At 45.2% G+C, this 22,677-nt stretch overlaps 1 protein-coding gene across 11 annotated transcripts in view; it reads left to right on the top strand.

Annotated features, from left to right (window-relative positions):
- USP54 (ubiquitin specific peptidase 54) overlaps nucleotides 1–22,677 on the top strand; it is a 270,452-nt gene that overhangs the window by 59,979 nt on the left and 187,796 nt on the right. Inside the window, exon 2 of one of the 11 annotated variants that reach the window (XM_075130686.1) lies at nucleotides 298–448. The exons of 8 other annotated variants lie outside the window; for them this stretch is intronic. The gene's annotated coding sequence lies outside the window, so the exon portion shown is untranslated. Of the gene's footprint in view, nucleotides 1–297; nucleotides 485–12,351; nucleotides 12,438–22,677 lie in introns of those variants that run through there. 2 more of the 11 variants (XM_048856674.2, XM_048856675.2) reach the window with 2 other exon arrangements.

Raw genomic sequence — 22,677 nt, 5'->3', positions numbered from 1 at the left:
GCACCAGGGAGGGAGACAGACACAGGCTGCTCCCTCGCGATCCTGCTGCTGACCCAGGGGAGGCCCTGGGCCAGGAGGAACCTGACCGGGAGGAAGGTTGGGGGGGAGGGATAGCTCAGTGGTTTGAGCATTGGCCTGCTAAACCCAGGGTTGTGAGTTCAATCCTTGAGGGGGCCATTTAGGGAACTGGGGCAAAAACTGGGGATTGGTCCTGCTTTGAGCAGGGGGTTGGACTAGATGACCTCCTGAGGTCCCTTCCAACTCTGATATTCTATGATTCTATGATTCTATGACCAGGACTGCCAGCTGCTGAGTACCCGGAGGACCTGGAGGGGCCCGGCTGTAGCCCGGGCCAGCATGAGTCTGATACAGAGAGGGAGCTGGAGCTGCCAGCAGCGGAATACCCGGACGAGCTGGAGGGACCGGAGAGACCCGCTTGAGAGAGCGGGTAGGAAGTAGCCCAGGGGCAGAACTGCACCGTGGGGTGGGTGAGTTTGGTCAGCGGGTGCGGATGGCCCCCTGCTGACCCAGCGGCGGGACCTTCGCCTCCCTCCACTGTCAGGGCCCTGGGCTGGAACGCAGTAGATTTGGGTGGGCCTGCATTCCCCTACCCCGGCCGACCTGCCTTGGGTAGCAGAACTGTGCGCTGCAGACTCGTCCCGGCGCTCCCCCGCCCGAGAGGCGCGCTGCAGACTCGTCCCGGCGCTCCCCCGCCCGAGGGGCGCGCTGCAGACTCGTCCCGGCGCTCCCCCGCCCGAGGGGCGCGCTGCAGACTCGTCCCGGCGCTCCCCCGCCCGAGGGGCGCGCTGCAGACTCGTCCCGGCGCTCCCCCGCCCGAGGGGCGCGCTGCAGACTCGTCCCGGCGCTCCCCCGCCCGAGGGGCGCGCTGCAGACTCGTCCCGGCGCTCCCCCGCCCGAGGGGCGCGCTGCAGACTCGTCCCGGCGCTCCCCCGCCCGAGGGGCGCGCTGCAGACTCGTCCCGGCGCTCCCCCGCCCGAGGGGCGCGCTGCAGACTCCGGCCAGCACACCTTCCCCGCTAATTCCCTAGCGCCCGAAAGGTGTGACTAAGGCCTGCCAGTGGGACCATAGCTCTCCATCGCCCCCTAGGAGCTCGGAGGACCGACTGAAACCTGTCACAATAGGCTCTTTCTCCTTCAATTAGCTCAGCATGGACAGCCTGGGATCAGACTCCCCTTAAAGGGGCCAGCCACCCCATGACATTCTCTGAGCGCACTCTCCATTTGTCTATAATTCTACTTCCAATTAAAAAAAAAAAGTTGGAACACCACCACAGACAGTATAGGTTAGTGTGGCATATTGACTGAGCAGGGATTCCAAAGAGCAGTGATTCCTGGACTCCCTATTGCACAATGGCTGTGAATTTCACCTCAGCAATGCAGTGTCCACTCCAGCCTCTGCAGTCCAGAAGTTTCAAGGTCACCTATACACTCACTCACTTCTCTGAAAATTGCAGTATATTATTTCTGTGTCAGGCAATTCATTGACTATCATCCCATGTCGGCTTCCTCCAGAATGACACACCAAAACATGATACAGCATATACCTTATAATTACCTGGATTGTACCACCTAAGCTTTACAAGTGTAAGAGATTCAGAATCTGGATTGGGTCAAACTAAACAGTTATTAGTGTTCTGTTCCCTAGCCAAAATCAATTGTCCTCCTAGCCTGTTCAGTGATCTTTACTATAAAAATTATGTGCCTGGAGCAAAAGACCATTTCATCATCATCACTGAAATCATTTGCACACAGCTGGACAAATATCAGTACGCACTGGAGGAAGAGAGGGAAAGAAAAATGAAATAATTCAAACTTAACCCATTCTGAACGACAGTTAGGGCTATGAATCAGAGTACATCCCTAGTGCTAATTATCCCTCTTATTTAGGATCAGACGATCTTACTGACAAGGTTTTATTACAGTACACTCAGTCATGAAACCCATTGGCTTCATGATTAGAGAGAGGAGATTGTATGCCCGCATCTACACTGAGAATTTCAGCCATTCCCCCAGACCACTGCTCTAGCACCTGTGTATCTCTTCCAGTACTTGAAGTGGTACAACCATAGACAGCCTTCCAAAGTTATCACCATGTCATCTAACCAGTTGTGCAACTTTGAGCAAGTCACTTCAACATTCTGTGCCTCAGTCTACCGACCTCTAAAATGGGGATAGTGATACTTGTCAGTCTACCGACCTCTAAAATGGGGTTAGTGATACTTCTCTTCCTCTGTGTGGCACTTTCTCATCGGAAGGTTTCAGTACTACGTATTGCTTTTATCTTTTCTTATTGTAATGCCTTCTTCAAGGTTTGAAAGTAACATTTACTCCCTTCTTAATACTTCAAGTGTTAGTCTTCATAATTTCACAACCAGGGTTTCCCCTATTGGTTTTATTCTGGACAAGTTCCCTTTTGTTTACGTCTTGGAGTGCGCCCCAATGTCAATCAGCACACATTAAGAATGGTGCAGAGATCACTGGTTTGTTAGACTGAATGATTTAGAGAGGAAAGCAAGAGTTAGCATTTGGCATGTGTCATGATTACAGCGTGAGCTGTGTCTTATAAACCCCTTTTCAGTGCCTCTTGAATGTACCACTCAGTGACAGGTTTCAGTGCCTTCACCCCGCCTTGCAGGGAACCCTGCAATTCTATAACATTTAGATCCCTGGGTTGCAGCTCTCCTGTTTTCCAACCATAACAACTCAAAAGGCCCAACTGTATTTGGCACCTGCAAGAAACTTCCCTTCAGGAGCCCATGACCAGGGGCTGATTAAAGAGACTCCAAACAACTTCTTCAAAACAAATGTATTGTTTATACACCTCAAAATACACAGCAAACAGAGAAAATAGTTAAAACAACAAAAGCCTCTCGTATCTGACCTTACTGAAACATTCTTTCTTTACACGTTTTAGTAAATTCCACTTAATCCAGGTACCCCTACCTTTGGGCAAGCATCATGTTAATCATGGTGCTAATGGGGCAGGTTCATGCGGTGGAACGCCGATTCTAGGCTCAGGAAACAAGCACAGAGTGGTGGGACCGCATAGTGTTGCAGGTCTGGGACGATTCCCAGTGGCTGTGAAACTTTCGCATGCATAAGGGCACTTTCATGGAACATTGTGACTTTCTTTCCCCTGCCCAGAGGCGCAATAATACCAAGATGAGAGCAGCCCTCACAGTTGAGAAGCGAGTGGCAATAGCCCTGTGGAAGCTTGCAAAGCCAGACAGCTACCGGTCAGTTAGGAATCAATTTGGAGTGGGCAAATCGACTGTGGGGGCTGCTGTGATACAAGTAGCCAACGCATTCAAAGATCTGCTGATATCAAGGGTAGTGACCCTGGGAAATGTGCAGGTCATAGTGGATGGCTTTGCTGCAATGGGATTCCCTAACTGTGGTGGGGCCATAGACAGAACTCATATCCCTATCTTGGCACCTGAGCACCAAGCCGGTGAGTACATAAACTGCAAGGGATACTTTTCAATAGTGCTGCAAGCACTGGTGGATCACAAGGGACGTTTCACCAACATCAAGGTGGGATGGCTGGGAAAGGTACATGACACTCACGTCTTCAGGAACTCTGGTCTGTTTCAAAAGCTGCAGGAAGGGACTTTCTTCCCAGACCAGAAAATAACTGTTGGGGATGTTGAAATGCCTATAGTTATCCTTGGGGACCCAGCCTACCCCTTAATGCCATGGCTCATGAAGCTGTACACAGGCAGCCTGGACAGTAGTCAGGAGCTGTTCAACTACAGGCTGAGCAAGTGCAGAATGGTGGTAGAATGTGCATTTGGACGTTTAAAAGCACGCTGGCGCAGTTTACTGACTCACTTAGACCTCAGCGAAGCCAATATTCCCATTGTTATTACTGCTTGCTGTGCTCGCCACAATCTCTGTGAAAGTAAGGGGGAGACATTTATGGCGGAGTGGGAGGTTGAGGCAAATCACCTGGCCGCTGGTTACGCACAGCCCGAAACCAGGGCGGTTAGAAGAGCACAGGAGGGCGCGGTGCGCACCAGAGAATCTTTGAAAACCAGTTTCATGACTGGCCAGGCTACGGTGTGAAAGTTCTGTTTGTTTCTCCTTGATGAAACCCCCCGCCCCTTGGTTCACTCTACTTCCCTGTAAGCTAACCACCCTCCCCTCCTCCCTTCGATCACCTCTTGCAGAGGTAATAAAGTCATTGTTGCTTCACATTCATGCATTCTTTATTAATTCATCAAACAAATAGGGGGATAATTGCCAAGGTAGCCTGGGAAGGGTGGTGGAGGAGGGAAGGACAAGGCCACACAGCACTTTAAAAGTTTAAAACTTTAAAACTTATTGAATGCCAGCCTTCTTTTTTTTGGGCAATCCTCTGTGGTGGAGTGGCTGGGTGGCCAGAGACCCCCCACCGTGTTCTTGGGTGTCTGGGTTCGGAGGCTATGGAACTTGGGGAGGAGGGCGGTTGGTTACACAGGGGCTGTAGCAGCGGTCTGTGCTCCTGCTGCCTTTCCTGCAGCTCACCCAGATGCTGGAGCATATTAGTTTGATCCTCCAGCAGCCTCAGCACTGAGTCCTGCCTCCTCTCATCACGCTGTGACCACCTTTCAGCTTCAGCCCTCACTTCAGCCCGCCACCTCTCCTCCCGGTCATTTTGTGCTTTCCTGCACTCTGACATTGTCTGCCTCCATGCATTCGTCTGTGCTCCGTCAGTGTGGGAGGACAGCATGAACTCAGAGAACATTTCATCATAAGTGCATTTTTTTCGCCTTGTGATCTTCGCTAGCCTCTGGGAAGGAGAAGATCCTGTGATCCTTGAAACACATGCAGCTGGTGGAGAAAAAAAAAGGGACAGTGACATTTAAAAAGACACATTTTATAGAACAATGGGTACACTCTTTCATGGTAAACCTTGCTGTTAACATGACATACATAGCACATGTGCTTTCATTCTAAGGTCGCATTTTGCCTCCCCCCAGCACGTGACTAGCACCTCCAGTCTCCACCCTCCCCGTGGCTAACAGCGGGGAACATTTCTGTTCAGCCACAGGCAAACAGCCCAGCAGGAACAGGCACCTCTGAATGTCCCCTTAAGAAAAGCACCCTATTTCAACCGGGATATCACTCTCCTGAGGATAACACAGAGAGATAAAGAACAGATGATGTTTGAACTCCAGCAAACATACACTGTAATGCTTTGTTCTACAATGACTCCCGAGTACGTGCTACAGGCCTGGAGTGGTAAAGTGTCCTACCATGGTGGATGGATGGAATAAGGCTGCCCTCCCCAGAACCCTTTTGCAAAGGCTTTGGGAGTACATCCAGGAGAGCCGCAAATGCCAGGGGAAATTAATCATTAAACATGCTTGCTTTTAAACCATGTATAGTATTTTAAAAGGTACACTCACCGGAGGTCCCTTCTCCGCCTGCTGGGTCCGGGAGGCAGCCTTGGGTGGGTTGGGGGGGGGGTACTGGCTCGAGGGGGAGAAACAGTTCCTGGCTGTCGGGAAAACTGGTTTCTCCGCTTGCTTGCTGTGAGCTATCTACAACCTCATCATCATCATCATCTTCCTCGTCCCCAAAACCTGCTTCCATGTTGCCTCCATCTCCATTGAAGGAGTCAAACAACACGGCTGGGGTAGTGGTGGCTGAACCCCCTAAAATGGCATGCAGCTCATCATAGAAATGGCATGTTTTGGGTTCTGACCCGGAGCAGCCATTCGCCTCTCTGGTTTTCTGGTAGGCTTCCCTCAGCTCCTTAAGTTTGACACAGCACTGCTTTGGGTCCCTGTTATGGCCTTCATGCCCTGGGAGATTTTGACAAATGTTTTGGCATTTCGAAAACTGGAACGGAGTTCTGATCGCTGTTTGGGAAGAGGAATCCGTGCTATCAGATCCCATACCTCCCGTTCAGTCCATGCTGGAGCTCTTTTGCGATTCTGAGACTCCATCATGGTCATCTCTGCTGATGAGCTCTGCATGGTCACCTGCAGCTTGCCACGCTGGCCAAACAGGTCCTCAAACCTAGATGGGTTGAGGTATCCTCTGGAAGACCTCTGCATATCCCCAGGGGTACACGTACCCCTGGTTGAGAATCACTGGCCTATGCAACCCCTGAACCAAGGCGAGAGACCACAGGCTAGAGGGATCAGAACTGAGAACCCCAGGCCTTAAGGAGAGCTGTGCTACCCCTGAGCCCAAGGGGAGAGACTACAGACTAGAAATGTCAGGACTGAGAATCACAGACCCCAAGGAGGGGGCATGTACAACCCCAGAACCATGAGAAGAGAGATTTTATTTTAAGTTTATTTAAATTTAATAAAGTAGAACCCCAGCAGGGGAGTCTTGTCTTACACAGTTTTGGTCTCTGTAGCCTTCTTAAGGGGCCCTGAGAGAAGGGAAATGGGTAGGAAGTGCCTTTTGTGGTTCCAGATTAGGTCATCAGGAGGTACTACAGGGCAGGTATGCGAGCTGACATTTTAATGGATTATTTTAAAATAGAGATTTTAATATTCTGAGTACACTTACAAAGCCACTCTCATGATAGTACATGGTGTCTTATTTGTCGAAATCACTTTCCAAATTCTGTATACAAATAGCACTATTGAAATACAGTGATTTGAGGAGTGGAGAATTATTGGAGGCACTGAGAGAAATATTGTCCAGAATGCTGAGACAAAGCCCAATTGCTATTAAAAATGCCATGATTTTTTTTTGGTTTGTTTTTTTAATATGTAAGAGAAGACCTTGAAAATCAAGTCCTGTGTGTTCTGAAAGAGGCCCTTGGTCAGAAAACTTGAACTGTATCTACCTCAAAAGGATGAAAGGCTGGGTTGGCCTGTGGTTTGAGAGGAGTTTAGGTATTCCAGCCTGGATATCTTTACCATTAAACTGTCTCCTCTCACTAAGGCTCTGTCTAGGCTAAGAAAACTTACACTGCTTCAGCACCAACTCTGTGATTAACATTGGGAGCCTTTTGTAAGTGGCTGCATATTTAGCATTGTGGCATGTAATTCTGCTCAGAGCATTTGTAAACAACATGATGTTATAAACACCAGGAGCAGTTACTTTACAGTGGGCCTCCCAAAATGGTTAACTTTGTGTTGTAGCAACCAGGCAAGGTACTAACAAACTTCAACAGGACTTTAAAAATAAAGTGGAAACCTCTTTACCAAGCTGCTGCTGCACCCTCGGTAGCTCTCACTCCACCTCCTCAACTTCCCCCCTGCCTTCCTGTTTCCTGTCCTTTCAGACTCCCAACAGCCAGTGCTCCCAGTTCTAATAATTACAAGCAGCACCTAAACATCACATTCCCTCTTCTCTTAAGAAACTCTCCCAATTAAAATAAACATTGTTGTTCTAACCACAGGAACAAATATGAAACAAGACACTATACTGTTGGCAGAAATATTACACTGAAAACACTGTAGGTACTACATAACACAGTCTCTAGTCCAGACAGGTGGTTGTCTGGGTCTGACAGGCCGTCTCTCAAGCCCCGGTTCCAGTGCAATGTCTTGTTGTATTGGTACTACGGTGAAGTCATCCAATGCAGACTGGGTGTTGGCATAATCTCCTCTTGGTGCATAGGCAGGTGTAAGATAAGAAGCATTCCATACCCGCACATCAGAAAGTCGATAGGTTTAAGGTCCCTTCTTTATGATTTTAAGAGGAGCTGTGAATTTATAGTCCCCTTTGCGTAAAATTCCAGGTTTTTGTATTCTAACGAAGGAACCACACTCAGAGTTTGGTTCGTTAGCACCCCGCTGCTTGTCTGTGAAAGCCTTAGACTTTGCTTGGTTCTGTTCAACTGTTTTTCTCACCTCATCCTTGTTTGGGGCATGAGGTCGTGCCTTTAACAATCTAGCAATGTTCAGTTTAGTATTTATCTGTTTCCCATGCAGTAACTCTGTGAGTGATCTTTGCGCTGTGGCATGTCGTAGCCCGGTATGCTTGTAAGAAATCAGTAGTGAAGGTTATCCACAATCACCCTTCCTGTTTAGCCTTTTGCAAACTCTTTCAAACTTCTGTTAAACCATTCTATTTCCCCTTTGGCTTGAGGGTAATATAGGGATGACCTTCTGTGTAAAATGTTCCTCTCTGCTAGAAAAGTCTCAAACTCCAGGGAAGTAAATTGACTAACATTATCTGAAACCAGTTCTTTGGGGTTACCTTCCCTGCTAAAAACTGAAGAAAGGAACTTAATTACTGTAGCAGAAGAGATTTGCGATGTAAACGCTACCTCAGGCCATTTACTGAAATAGTCTATTAAAGTGATGGCATAACAACAGTCACTTGGAGCAGTATCAAAGGGTCCTACAAGATCAATAGCCACTTTTTCCCATGCAGATTCAGGAAGAGGAACAGGCTGTAATGGAGGGGTACATATCACTGCTGTCTTATCATGCATTTGGCAAGTGACACAGGATTTTGAGTGCTTCAGTTTGAGAATCCATCCCTGGCCACAAATACAGATCCCGTAGTCGTTGTTTGGTTCTGACAATTCTTTGAGTATCATATGTCAGGTGTATGAGTTTTGACTGTAATTCTTCTGGCACAAGGAGCTGGTGTGTACCTCGTAGCACACAGCCATCAAGCAAAGGAAGTTCATCCCAAACTCTAAAATAAGGCAGCAAAACTGGGTCAAGGTTTTTAGGGTGACTGGGCCATCTCTTTGTCAGAAATTCCCATAGTTTTTGTTGAATTGGACAAGCTGAATAAACAGCTTGAAATTGTTCTTTTGTAACTGCAATAAGGGCGCTTGTAATAAGCGCAACTACTACATCCTCATCCTCTGGTGTACTATCTGGTGAAGGCAAAGGCAGGCGAGAAAGGCAATCAGCGACCACATTTTGGTTTCCAGGCTTATATTCCAATTCATAAATGAAAGAGAGTAGTCTTGCAGACCATCTAGCAATAAGATATCCTGCTCTTCCCAGCCCTTTCATGGTGAGCAAAGTCATCAAAGGGCTGTGGTCTGTGTGCAACTTGAACTTACGGACCCACAGTTAAGTTCTCCATTTTTCAGGAGCCCAGACAAAAAGAGCAGGTGCTTCTTTTTCAACTGTAGAATATTTTCTCTTAGGATTACTTAGTGTCCTTGAAGCAAATGCAACAGTCCTCTCTGTGTTGTCCTCATGCAGTTGTGTGAGGACAGCCCCAAGTCCATAATCAGAAGCATCAGTTGTTGCACTATTCAGTCCTGCATTGCCCACAATTGTAAGTACTGGACTATGTACAATCAAGTCTTTCACTGTTTCAAAACTAGCTTATGAATCCGTTGTCCACACTAAGGTTCAACTTCTCCGTAGTAATTCTAATAATGGTTCAATGACAGAAGCATAATTGAGAATGAATTTTGCATACCAGGAGGTAAGATCAAGAAGGAATGTAAGGTTTGCAAATCTGTTGGAGGAGGAGCATTTGAAATTGCCAGGATATGATCTGGATCAGGTTTTAGTCCAGCCTGTGAAATTGTATGCCCCAGAAAGGAGAGTTCAGTTTGTCTAGATTTGCATTTGGACCTATTGAGCTTGAGGCCTGCTTTGCTGATGCAGTTTAGTACAGACTGCAGGTTATTGTTATGCTCCTCAGAAGTATTTCCAAACACGATAATATCATCCAGATGGCACTGCCTCACTGGTATAGGTGAAACCCATTCCGAGGAGTCAATCTTTTTAATAATGTCCTTTTGAACAGGTATTCTAAGTTCCTCTGAAACAGCTTCCCTGACTGAAAATGGTAAGCGCCGTAACTTCTGTCCTACAGGCATCACATTATTCTGCATTTTAACTTTATGCAGAAACCCATAAGCACAGCTGAGTTTCTCCTCAACCTGGTGTTGGGTCCCAGCCGAAACTGGTGTGTGTACCGCAAAAGTGCTTTGCTGAGGAAAATCAATTCATCCATTAACTACCCTGAGATTTAAAGCAGCCAATAAATCTCTGCCAAGGATAGGAGTGCCTTTGTGGACAATGTAGAACTCTGCAGTTACAGAGCAATCACCAAAAGTAACTATTGCTGGCAGGCAGTCATGTACTGGAATCTGGTTTTTCAAATAGCACACCAAGTGAAGTTTGGGTTCAGTAAGAGGCACATCTTTAAAGTAATGCAGATAGATGGAATCGGGTAGTATAGATACTGCTGAGCCAGTGTCCAACATTAGCTGAATAGGGTGTGATTTGCCTGAGGGTATGGCAGAAACGTTTACAGTGCATTTTATCTGTTCTGGAATATGTGCAGTAGTGATTTTGTCCACGCTCAGCACAGTAACATCTGGTATTGTAACTACATGCACCTGTTGATTGAACTGGCTGCTGCGACATACTTTAGCAAAATGCCCAATCTTTTTGCAATGATTGCACTGAGCTACTTTTGCCGGACATCCTGTGTAGCTTGCAAGGTGTTGTGGGGATCCACAGCGAAAGCATGCTTTTACTGTATTTTGAATTTGCTGATTCGGTAGTTTTTTCATTAGTTTTCCTCTTGTAATTGTTTGTCTGCAGTGATAGTGAACTTTCCTGCAAAGGAGTCACAGCCTGGACTGTGCCTCCTGTATCCATGCTCATTATTTTGGCTTCAGCTGTAGCTGACTCAGTCTCGGTAGCAATGGTTATTGCTTTTTCTTGTGTAAGTTGTGGTTCTAGAAGTAAGTGTTCTCTTACATGAAGTATGGTTGTTTTCTCTATGAGCTGGTCTCTAATCATCTCATCTGCCATATTCCCAAAGTCACAAGTTACAATCAGACTCCTGAGGGAAGCAATATACTGCATTATAATCTCCCCTGTTCTCTGCTCACGCTGGCAAAATCTATAGTGATTAGCTACTACATTCACTTTTGGCACAAAAAAATTCTTTAATGCAGTGAGTGCAGTCTCATATTTATCATCTGCAAGGGGAAAGGTGTAAAATATACTCTGCCCTTCTGCTCCAAGGCAGTGGATTAGCAGAGCACGCTTTCTTACTTCAGAAATCTCTGTAGCACTGATTGCAAGCAGATAAGTCTCAAACATGTGGATCCAGGCAGTAAAAGCTATTGGATGTTCACCTGGGCTTTGCAGAAAAGGTGCAGATGGGTTCAGAGGCAGAAGATCCAGACTCATCACCAAAATGTTGTAGCAACCAGGCAAGGTACTAACAAACTTCAACAGGACTTTAAAAATAAAGTGGAAACCTCTTTACCAAGCTGCTGCTGCACCCTCTGTAGCTCTCACTCCACCTTCTCAACTTCCCCCCGCTCCTTCCTGTTTTCTGACCTTTCAGACTCCCAAGAGCCAGTGCTCCCAGTTCTAATAATTACAAGCAGCATCTAAACATCACACATTGGTGGAACTGAACCAGAGTAGGCAACATTGGGTAAAACTTTAGAAAATGACCATAGTATGTAGGTGGTGCCTTGAATGAGTAATGCTACAACTTCTTACAAACTCCCACTTGTATTACCGCTCTCCCTCCCCTTAATAGCTACTGCCTCACAGTTGGGAAGAACCCCAGGAATATATCACTGATTGGGTCAGACACTGTATCACTATAAGCATTGGTTTCAGAGTAGCAGCTGTGTTAGTCTGTATCTGCAAAAAGAAAAGGAGTACTTGTGGCACCTTAGAGACTTACAAATTTATTTGAGCATAAGCTTTCGTGAGCTACAGCTCACTTCATTGGATGCAGCTGTAGCTCACGAAAGCTTATGCTCAAATAAATTTGTTAGTCTCTAAGGTGCCACAAGTATTATAAGCATTGTATAACTTTCTGGTGGTTTGTACAGTATCTGGAGTTAACAGGAAGTACTTTACCTTCCAGCAGTCTTGAATGAATATACTTTGCCGAAATGCACAAATAATGTTTAGGGAGATCCTAGGCAGTGTGTTGTATGTTGTGGGGGTCAGAGCAAGAAAAGGCGTGTTGAAAGACGGAGGCACAAGGGGGGATGAGGTGAGTAAAGAGTAAATGGAGTAGAATAAAGTGAGTTGGAAAACTTAACATAGCATCATTTTTGCCTCTGAATCTGGAGCTGAAAAGATGAGAACAAACAGCTGCTTTCAGTGCATCACTTGGCATGCTGCAGCAGTGAATGATTTGACCTGCATTTCAGCTGAAAATTAATTTTGCTGTGGCTCCTCCAAGGAAGCTTTTTATGTTCTGGCAATGTGAAGAAGAATGGTGGGGATGGGACACAGAAATAGAATGATTAGGGGGAGCACATTCCGCAGTGCTGGGAACGTACTGGGAAGGGCAGTCTCTGTCACTTTAAAAAAAACAATGACCTGTCTGTTGGAGGAGGGGCAGTTTCCTGAGAATCAGGTGCATGTCTGGAGCGATGATGTCATCCTTCTACTAGACTAGCCTGAGAGAGACGGATGCAGAGGAGGGAATATTTTCCTTAACACTGGCTTCCAGTTGGGAGGAGGAGAAAACTGACAGAGCTCAAGGCAGTTTGTGAGTATCAAATATAGAACTATTGCTTAAATCTTCTGAAATCTGAAGCAGTGAACTGCAGGTTGAAGGTGATACACACAGCTTCATTTGAAGTTGAGAATTGTGGACAGACTATAGAAGTACTGAGGAGATTCTTCTGTTACCAACATCCCATGCCAGCAAACACTTTTGATGTTGCTTCCTAATAAGCTGTCATGGACAATATTATTGACCTCCTCTTTCAGCAATAGTGAACAAGCTACATGGTTTGTTCAGGGATTCAGGCCGTTTTCTCACATTTAAAGAACCACTGTAGTAGCATTTGATTCTGGTAGAGAGAGTGTGTGTGTGTGTGTGTGTGTGTGTGTGTATGTGTGAAACACCATCGTTATTTAAAATCCGAGTGGATCTTTGGTCCTCAGAGACTACCTGATAACCTCAGTCTTTCATTGCTAGCTTGTAAATGATTTAACTAATGTGAGCAGGTATCAATAATAGGTAAGAAAAGCTTGTCTTATGGAGAGATCATATGGTATTTTTTTGTGATTTTAATATCTTACTGGCACTGCAAGAGGTGAGGAAGAGAGTGAGAAGGCAAGTGTGTGCATAGTAACCTGAAACCTTAGATTTGTAAATTTCTTGGGGCAGGGACTGTGTCTTTGTGTCTCTGTGTGCAAAGCCTGATACAATGCGGCCCCACTCCTGACTTGAGCCTCTGGGCACTATTCTAATATAACTATCTTCTTCTTCCCATTTTCTCTACTGTCTTAAGAACATACAAGATTCCAAAGTTATTAAGGTGAAAGAAACTCTTTATGGTACCATTACTATGGTTTATATTTTTATTCACATTGAAGTAAAAACTTATACCATGGCTGACTCAGTTTTCCTTCCACTGTTCTGTATCACCAGTGATAAATAATATTCAAAAACAAACAAACAAAAAATGTGAACTTCTAAGGAACATGGGTGCCCTTTAAAAGGTCATTCTAATTTTAGGTAGTAACAGGTTTCAGAGCCATTCCCTATACTTCAAATGGGAAATATTGCTAGATTTAGTGTGTCCTTAACATAAACCCCCAACCCAAGGATGGAAGAAGTGACCATGCTGGTGCCAGTATCTATGATAACCAAACAATAACAACAATACGTGTAGAGTACTGTTAGCCCAAACTGCCATGGATTTTTCTTTGCTTATACCTCCAGATTTCAAGAGGGTCCTCTCAGGAGGGGTGGCCTTTTTCCTAACCCATTTACTGGTGGTATGAAGCCAGGCAGGGGAGAGGAGACTTCCTGCTTGTCATGCAACACACTTACGTTGTTTTGTTTGTTTGTGTTACGGTAGCATCTCAGAGCCACAGTCATGTATCAGGACCCCATTGTGATAGGTGCTGTACAAATCCAGAACAAGATGATGGTCTCTTTTACTGCATCAGAAAAAGTACTTTGTACACTGATTCTTTGCATATGGAAATTGACTTTTTTCTGCAGCATTTTTCATAAAAATGTGCATAATCTTTTAAATTTTAATCTGTACACCAGTTGTTAGCACTAATAAATGTACACTGTACTCGATCCTAGAGGTGTGTGATCTCTCATGAGACTGAAACATACTTAGAACCTTCTGCTTCTAGATAAAAGTTGCTACATGTAATGTAAAGTATTATATTTTGGTAGACCAAGATAACTCAAAATACAGAACCAGTTCCTCAATTGTGGGCAAGGAACACACAGCATGGGATGGGGTCGGGGATGCAGAAGTGACTTTCTCACTCCCCTTGTCCATTGGCTGGTCTATGCTAGGCAGGCTGCTATTCCCCACCCCATTTGCCAATGGCAGCTAGTAGATACCTCTGTGGAGGAGAGTCCTGGCCACACCCCTTTCTCCAAATCATTTCTCTCTATGCTGGCACTGAAGGGTGGGTGGGGGTATAAAAAATCCATAAAACATCTGTCTGACCCAAACACTCTCAGGCTCAGGCCAAATCCTCCAAGTCCCCTGTGTTTTGGGCCAGTGTGGCTGGTGAAATAGTACAGAGCATGTGGCCCAGGCTCTGAGCCCCCGCATATAAGACACTATACTTGAAGGATGATGTGTGCATTCTATTCTTAACCTTTCTTGAGGCGTTCACTTAACTTATCACTTTATTAAATATATTACTATATTTAGGTCTTTTTGAGCATTCTGTACAGTCTCTATGCTGGATTCGCTGGTCTGCAAAATTAGTTTTGCACAAAGCAAACTTCAAATGGGTGGAATAGGTGCTGGAGAGATCCCCCCGCTCAGGGGGAATCTCAAACAGGGGTAAAGCTAGAGGAGGGGGCTCTGCCACCTGTCTCCACCACCTCCTGTTCTGCAACCCTGGTCCCGGTTGACGGAAAGGGGCATGGTGAAGCCAAGGCTCCACTACACCTGATTCCCTGCTAGTTAAGGTTCCCGCAGGAATATTACATTAGCAATATAAGTTAAAGTTTTCTTCTTGAGCTAAATTTATGGCACGGCTTGTCAACTTTCCCTTTCTACGATGCCCAAGTTCTATCTGGAGAATCAAGCCCTCTAAATCTATAGAACAGGGTTCTGTGGCTACTCCACTAGCACTGTAGATACATTTGCCTACTTAGCCTCCACATAGATTCATAGATACTAAGGTCAGAAGGGACCATTATGATCATCTAGTCCGACCTCCTGCACAACGCAGGCCACAGAATCTCACCCACCCACTCCTGCGAAAAACCTCTCACCTGTGTCTGAGCTATTGAAGTCCTCAAATCGTGGTTTAAAGACTTCAAGGAGCAGAGAATCCTCCAGCAAGTGACCCGTGCCCCATGCTACAGAGGAAGGCGAAAAACCTCCAGGGCCTCTTCCAATCTGCCCTGGAGGAAAATTCCTTCCCGACCCCAAATACACAATATTTCAGATGAGGTCTCACTGGTCCTTGTATAACGGTACTAACACCTCCTTATCTCTACTGGAAATACTTCGCCTGATGCATCCCAAGACCTCATTAGCTTTTTTCACGGCCATATCACATTGGCGGCTCATAGTCATCCTCTGATCAACCAATACTCCAAGGTCCTTTTCCTCCTCTGTTACTTCCAAGTAATGTGTGGCCAGTTTACAACAGAAATTCTTGTTATTAATCTCTAAATGCATGACCTTGCACTTTTCACTATTAAATTTCATCCTATTACTATTACTCCAGTTTACAAGGTCATCCAGATCTTCCTGTATGATATTCCAGTGCTTCTCTGTATTGGTAATACCTCCCAGCTTTGTGTCATCCACAAACTTTATTAGCACATTCCTGCTTTTTGTGCCATGGTCAGTAATAAAAAGATTAAATAAGATTGGTCCCAAAACTGATCCCTGAGGAACTCCCCTAGTAACCTCCTTCCAGTCTGATAGTTCACCTTTCAGTATGACCCGCTGTAGTCTCCTCTTTAACCAGTTCCTTATCCACCTTTCAATTTTCATATTGACCCCCATCTTTTCCAGTTTAGCAAATAATTGTCCATGTGGAACCATATCAAATGCCTTACTGAAACTGAGGTAAATTAGATCCACTACGTTCCCTTTTGTCTAAAAATCTGTTACCTTCTCAAAGAAGGAGATTAGGTTGGTTTGACATGATCTACCTTTTGTAAAGCCATGTTGTATTTTGTCCCAATTACTATTGACCTCAATGTCCTTAACTACTTTCTCCTTCAAATTTTTTTCCAAGACCTTGCATACTACAGATGTCAAACTAACAGGCCTGTAATTACCCAGATCACTTCTTTTACCTTTCTTAAAAATAGGAACTATGTTAGCAATTCTCCAGTCATACGGTACAACCCCTGAGTGTACAGATTGATTAAAAATTCTTGCTAATGGGCTTGCAATTTCATGTGCCAGTTCCTTTAATATTCTTGGATGAAGATTATCCCTAAGCTCCTCATTAGCCTCGTTAAAGACTGAGGCAAAGTATTTATTTAGATATTGGGCCATGCCTAGATTATCCTTAACCTCCACTCCATCCTCAGTGTTTAGCGGTCCCACTTCTTCTTTCTTTGTTTTCTGCTTATTTATATGGCTATTGAACCTTTTACTATTGCTTTTAATTCCCTTTGCAAAGTCCAACTCTACATGGCTTTTGGCCTTTCTCACTTTATCCCTACATGTTCTGACCTCAATAAGGTAGCTTTCCTTGCTAATCCCTCCCATCTTCCACTCCCTATATGCTTTCTGCTTTTTCTTAATCACATCTCTGAGATGCTTGCTCATCCAGCTTGGTCTACAACTCCTGCCTATGAATTTTTTCCCCTTTCTTGGGATGCAGGCTTCTGATAGTTTCTTTCTGATAGTTTCTCACATTAATGTAGCAGTCACAAAGGCATAGACTGGGTTAGTAAAATGTACTGTGTTTTGCAGCAACCATTGTTTACCACTCTGGTTCTTCAGTGCGTTTGCCTGTGCATTTGCCTGTCCAGTATGTGATGTTAGGAACAAGAAACAAAATTCTTTCGCATTTATAGCTGTTTTCTATTGGCTTCAGAGTGTTATTGAGAGTATCTGCATTGATCTCTAAATAGGCCTCTGCCTTGGATCCTGGAGATGATCATTTCTTTCCCCATGTACATTGGGGTCAGCTGGGACCCCAGACACTGAAATCTGCTTTCCCTGGTGGTTGCAGAGACCGAAGTCTCATCTCTCTTCGCAGGCATTTGCTGAAGGGAAGATTTGTGCTAGTGAAGGATAGTGTGCTTTGGAGGTGCATACTTTTTTATATATGAGACAAAAAATTATATTTTAGTCTATCCATTTTATTTCAAATATAAATGGGGCTGGCTTTATAAATCAAAACTATAGTAAAATGAAATTTGTGTGTTTATCTGGTTGGGGTCAATTGGGAATAAAATATGTTAGGACCACTTTTTAAGAATATGAAACTAAGTAAAAATCTTAATGCAGTCTTTAAAAATGGCTTAATCCTATCCAAATTGCTAGCAAATGCATGTTATACATACCTTTTATATTTTGAATGAGTTGTGAGGGAGGGGGAAGCCACACTGTTTTAGCTGGAAGCAATTTAGGACTTGGCTTTAAATGGTTTTAGGTAACATGGTTTTAATACAAGAGTGGATGAGATGTAAGTAGAGAAAGCAATACCGCTCCTCTGCAGATTTTCATTCTGTGACTGGGTCAAGTGTTAAGGCTGTGTCTGCCTTAGAAAAGTGAGCTGTTGTCTGACTCTGGGAATAAAATAAGATTTCCCCCAGAGGTCCCCTTCAGCCAACGTTGAAAACAATTGTCATACTGTATGGACAGGGTCAACAGAGTTCAACATATATTTTAACACAGCATTTTAGAACGTCTCATTCTAAAGTTGTCTGTACTAGGCTATTTTATTGATGCAGCACCACTAGCAGGAGCATTATCACAGACTGTGTCGTGTAGACCTGACTGGGTGGCTGATACAATTTTTTTAAAAAATCTGTAATAGCTTGGAGATATGTTTACATTTACAGCTTCAACACTGAGGGAGGGCTGGTGGAAAGCCGTTTGTCATCCTCTGTCAAATGTAGACACAGCGTAAGACAAATGATCTTAGCTGTTCATCTAACCTCAGCATGGACATTATGTGTTGTGAAATTGGCTGTCATGGCATAGTTTTGCCTTTTTGCTGAAGACGGTCACTTGGCAAGGAATGGCAATATAGAGGATATAGGCGGAGCAGCTGCAGCTACCTTCCCTTATTCCTGACCTGTAAAATAAAACCTCTTAGTTCACATCCACTTTTGTCATTTTCCATAGAAGATTTTTGTCCTATACGGTTAAATTGTGTGGTATGGGAACACATTCTTCTGCATCAAGCTAATTGCAAGAGTCATAGTCAACTTGTCTGCATATATCCTTGCTGCTTATGCTGTTAAGCCTTTAAATCTAAACAAAGTGAGGTGGAGAGAAACATTTAATGCTCTGTTGTGCTGTTTCATCTTGCTGTGTTTGTCTGCCTCACTTCTGTCTGAGGTAGCTGTGTGGATGGTTGTATAATTGTTAGCATTGTTGTCAGCTCCTGTAGCCCCAAGGGCTGCAGTACTTGACCAAAGCTCTTTGGTGATTGCTTTCCTGTCCTAATTTGGGTGATGACAAAAGGATGTTGGAGGAATGCAAATATATCCTGTATTTTTTTTCTCTTGTAAAACTACAAAGATTACCACTGAATACCTGTGGGCCAGATCCTCTGCCTGGGTAACCTGGTGTAGCTTCCTGTTTATAAATTGAGCTATGCTATGCTGATTTTCATCAGCTGAGGATCTGGCCCAGTATCTATAGTTTGGGAATGGAATCATGTTTGACATCTGAATAGTTTGGTTCTTGGTGGTAGGTGAGGCCAAACTCTATTAACCACCTCAGCTCAGAACGAGTCAGAGAGGCTGGTTTAGCAGAATGTGTCGAATTTGCTTTTCCCAATTATAGCTGCTGTGTGGTTTTTATTGGTTTAACTTGAATTTCAGATATGATGGACAGCAGGTATTAGTTTGTACTAGGGAAAGCCTGTGTAAAGACTCGCGCTCTATCTCATGCCCTTCATCCAAAGGATAAAACAAAATGACAAAGGTAAAGCTCAGTTAGAAGGTCACTAATAACAGATATGTTGTCAGTTTGCTGAAACTCTTGGCTATTTCAGAGTAGCACTATCCTTATGGATGGTGGTGGATCCTGGGCCCCACCTCTTCCTGACGAGGCCCCACCCTCCGCAACAGGAGCCAGGAGCCCCTTCAAGCCCCGGGCCAGCTGGAACCCCGAGCCACACCCACCCACCCTCGCCACAGGAGCCCTGGGCTGGCCCCAGCCGTGCCGGCCAGCCCGAGCATCCCCAGCCCAGCATCCTGCGGCTCTGCCTTCCCTGGCCTATTACACCTGCCGCCCATGACTGTCCTGTGAAATACAAACTGACAAATCCCAATGATGTCTGAGTAGCTGAGAGTCTGTGGACTTTCTTGTTTAATGCTTTGTTTTACTCCAGCTTTTGCTTGTCTCTGTTCAGACAGCTAACAGAATCCAAGCATTGGGTACTTTTTGAAGAACCGGTCTGCTGCTTTTTTACATTTTAGTTTTCTATTGGCTTCAAAGTGTTATTGAGGGTATCTGCGTTGATCTATAAATAGCTGTCTGCCTTGGATCCTGGAGATGATCATTTCTCTCCCCATGTACCTTTGGGTTCAGCTAGGTCCTGTTGATGCCTGATGGGGAATTCAGTGTTTCCTGTTGCTGAACCCCTCCACTGAGCAGCCGAGATTTCTTTTGCTATATTTCTGTCTTTTAATTTCATAGTAACTTGGAAGACTAAGGACTTGTCTACGCTACAGAGTTTAGTCAACTTACATTGACAACCCAGTACTGCTTTAATTACATTGGTTGTGCATGTCCATGCAACACTCCTTGTGTCAGCAGAGCACGTCCACAGTTGGTGCTCTTGCATTGATAGAGAGAGCATTGCCTCATGGGTAGCTATTCCCCTGTGCAACTCACCACCCTCTACTGGTGGGAGATCTGGGAACGGATCTCAGTGCATCATGAGGGCATGCTCACAGTCCCATGATACAGTTCTTTCCGTCCTATCATTCCATGGGCTTCCACAATTGTTTTGTTTCCATTTTTTAACAGCCCCTGTAAACTCTGCACCCGCCTTTGCTGCCTGAAAGCATGGATCCTGAACTGCTGACCAGTCTAGTGATAAGCTTTATGAACACAGTGTGGCTGGTTCTGTCATATTTCATGAGCTGAGAAACAGAAAATCAATCTGTGGTGCCTCCCCTGCAGTGTGTAATGGAAAGAAACAATTCAAGATTGCTGATGGCATTCATGGAGCAGTTGCACGTGGTGGACCATTGGTACTCGTGATAGTATTGCATTGTGATGCATGTATGGGATGATGAGCGATGGCCGCAGAACTTTTGGAGGTGCAAAGCCACCTTCCTGGAACTCAGAGTAGCAGCCATGTTAGTCTGTATTCGTAAAAAGAACAGGAGTACTTGTGGCACCTTAGAGACTATCAAATTTATTTGAGCATAATCTTTCGTGAGCTACAGCTCACTTCTTCAGATGATGAAGTGAGCTGTAGCTCACGAAAGGTTATGATGAAGTGAGCTGTAGCTCACGAAAGCTTATGCTCAAATAAATTTGTTAGTCTCTAAGGTGCCACAAGTACTCCTTTTCTTCCTGGAACTGTGTGCGGAGTTCACCCCTGTCCTGCGGTGCAAGGACACCAGAATGAGAGCTGCCCTCACAGTGGAAAAGTGAGTAGTGATCACTGGGTGGAAGCTGGCAACTCCAGACTGCTACTAGTCAGTCGTGAATCAGTTTGGAGTGGGAAAGTCCACTGTGGGGGTTGCGGTGATGCAAGTGTGCAGGGCCATTAATCGCCTCTGGCTAAGAAGGACCATGATTATGGGTAATGTACAGAAAATAATTGATGGCTTTGCGGCAATGGGATTCCCTAACCTGCGGCAGGTTGGTAGATGGCACACACATCCCAATTTTGGCCCCAGACCATCTTGCGACAGAGTACATCAAACAAAAGGGCTACTTCTCCATGGTCTTGCAGGTGCTGGTGGATCATTGGGGCCGTTTCAATGACATCAATGCGGGTTGCTCAGGGAAGGTGCATGATGCACACATCTTTAGGAACACTGGACTTTTTGAAAGCTGCATGCTGGAACTTTATTTCCAGACCAGAATATTCCAATGGGGTATGTGCAAATATCCACAGTGATCCTGGGAGACCCTGTCTATCCTTTACTCCCGTGGCTCATGAAGCCTTACACTGGGAACCTAGACAGCAACAAGGAGCACTTCAACAACAGGTTCAGCAGATACTAAAATGACAGTTGAATGTGCCTTTGGCAGATTAAAAGGTCGTTGGCACTGCCTTTTTGGCAGGTTAGACCTCAATGAGTAAAATATTCCGATGGTCATAGAAGCCTGCCATGGGGTGCATTTCCTGCAGGTGTGCAGCTTCAGACTGAGTCTGTGTGCTGCTTTGGTCCCTGCAGAAATAGCTGCCATTTGGTACGACACAGTTTCCTACAGCAGGGGGAAAAAATAAGGCAGCTCTGCCAAGGAATCTTCGGCAGAGGATTGCAGAGTATCTACGTGAAAGTTTCCTAGAGATCTCTATGTAGGATTCCCGAGACATCCTGGTGTACGTTAACAAACTTTTTCCGCTGGGCCCCCACTGTGTGGCTTCATAGCCTTCATTGTTAATTTCTATTCCTTATCCGTCCTCTACCGTATAACAAAGTAAATGAGACCTCAATCTCCTATCACTGTGCAGTATCAAAGCAAAATACCTACTTAGTAGAGCTTGCCTCTCCTGCTTAGTGAGTGCTGAGCTGGAGTGCTGGGACTGGCTAGAGTCAAAAATAGGTCCTGGTTTGCCATGCCACCGGATGACCCTGTCGCATCTCCCACTTTCTCCTCCAACTCCACTTCCTCATCCACCACTTTGTCCTTGGCTCCACTGGCCGTTGCCTCCAGTCCCCCTAAAGTGTCTACAGGGCTCTTGATGGCGTGCAGCTACTTGTAGAAGTGGCATATCTTCAGCCCTGCACCAGAGCAACAGTTGCCCTCCCTTGCCTTCTGCCATGCCTTCCTCAGCTCCTTGATTTTAGCACAGCACTGCTGCATGTCCGTTTCATGTTCCTTCTCCTGTGTGCCACAAGTAATCTGCCTGTAGATATCAAAGTTCCTATGGCTTGAGCAAAGCTGTGATGCACAATCTCCTCTTCCCCCAGATCCAGCAGATCCAACAGCTCCAGTGTGCTCCATGAGTGAGTGCATGTTTTTGTGGAAAGCCAGCATGGTCAGCTGGGAAGATGCTGTGTGAACAGTACACGCCGAGCAAACAGGAAGAGGAATTTCAAAAATTGAGGGAGCCTTTAAACTGGAGAGAGTGCATCCCTGTGTACCTGCAGAGCAGCAGAGTTCAAACTGCTGACCAATTCAGTCATGATGGGCATTGTGGGACACTTCCTGGAGGTCAATTACAGTGACATAAACAAGTGCACTATCTACACTGATGCTGGGTCACTCTAACTATATTGCAAAAAGCTCTATGCTGCTCGTCGAGGTGGTTTTATTTTGTTGGCATAGCAAGGGAGTTAAACTGGTGGGAGGAACCCTGTTGTGTGTATACCTCCAATGTTTTGTTGATTTTTGTTGACAAAACTCTAGTGCAGACAAGACCTTACTTTCTTATTGTCCCCAAAAGAGGAA

Source organism: Caretta caretta, chromosome 7 (assembly GCF_965140235.1).
Source record: "Caretta caretta isolate rCarCar2 chromosome 7, rCarCar1.hap1, whole genome shotgun sequence".
Lineage (NCBI taxonomy): Eukaryota > Metazoa > Chordata > Testudines > Cheloniidae > Caretta > Caretta caretta.
This window is presented reverse-complemented; position numbering and strand designations above follow the sequence as displayed.